Source organism: Myotis daubentonii, chromosome 17 (assembly GCF_963259705.1).
Source record: "Myotis daubentonii chromosome 17, mMyoDau2.1, whole genome shotgun sequence".
Taxonomy (NCBI): Eukaryota; Metazoa; Chordata; class Mammalia; order Chiroptera; family Vespertilionidae; genus Myotis; species Myotis daubentonii.
The window spans coordinates 35,027,949-35,028,940 of NC_081856.1; the positions used below are offsets into that span (position 1 = coordinate 35,027,949).

The 992-nt window shown below is 34.4% G+C and overlaps 1 pseudogene; it reads right to left on the reverse strand.

The window, feature by feature from the left end:
- Positions 1 to 272: 272 nt before the first annotated feature.
- LOC132220213 (U2 spliceosomal RNA) lies at positions 273 to 494 on the reverse strand (annotated as a pseudogene).
- Positions 495 to 992: the final 498 nt, after the last annotated feature.

A 992-nucleotide genomic window follows, 5' to 3' on the forward strand; every position in this document is an offset into this window, starting at 1 on the left:
TTTTCTTGAGGAGGGAGTTCTGAAGACCCTTTTGGAGAGCTCTTTGTGAGAAAAGGCATGCTGTATATTTTTCTTGACAACTTACATTTGTGCTGAACGAGGCATACACACCTCGTGGCAATGTAATCTGTTCCTAAACATAGTTTTCGGTTGTTTTTCTTTCTAAAGCAAGAACAAGGCTGTAAGTAATTATTAATAGATAAAGTGACATTGCTACTCATGTAAGCATGTGATTAACAGGAACCGCATAATATCATAACTGGCAAGGACAAATAAAATCACAAAAATATAATAAAAATGCCAGTCACTATCATCATCAATTACTTCCCTGAAAATTTTGCCAGAGAATATTCACACGGTTCAGACATAATTAGGGAAAGGGGCATAATGAGCACCACTTACAGACTCGCTACTATGTGCCAGGCATTGTTGCTCTTTTAAACGGATAAGAACACATACTACACTTGATCTTAGCCAAAAGGCCGAGAAGCGATTTTTGTTGCTCTTTTATATGTCATCTGCTTTAACCCTTGCAGCTACTTGTGTTGGATTTTTTTTATTGTTCCATTTCATTGGTTTAGAAACTGAGGCTTAGACTTCAGGTTTATCTCTATTTAGGGTCTATATTCTTAAATCTGTGCTCCCAAAATTATAGTATAAGGACTTCTGCATGAGAACTCCTAGGGGCACTTGTTAAAATGCGTATTTTAGGACCCACAGCAGAATTAAGTTATACTCTCTGGAAATAAGCTCAATGTTCATTTGAATATGCTTCTAGATGATTCTCATAGTCAATAAAATTTGACAAACATTGTTTATTGACTAGCAAAATCAATTGCTCCTAACTTTATTTATAAATCACATAACATTAAATCTATTTTACAGATTAAGAAATTGAGTTTTCCAGATGCCATTAATTTGAAATTATAATAATACATACATTGCAATAAAAATGATCAAATACGCTGAAACCGGTTTGGCTTAGTGGATAG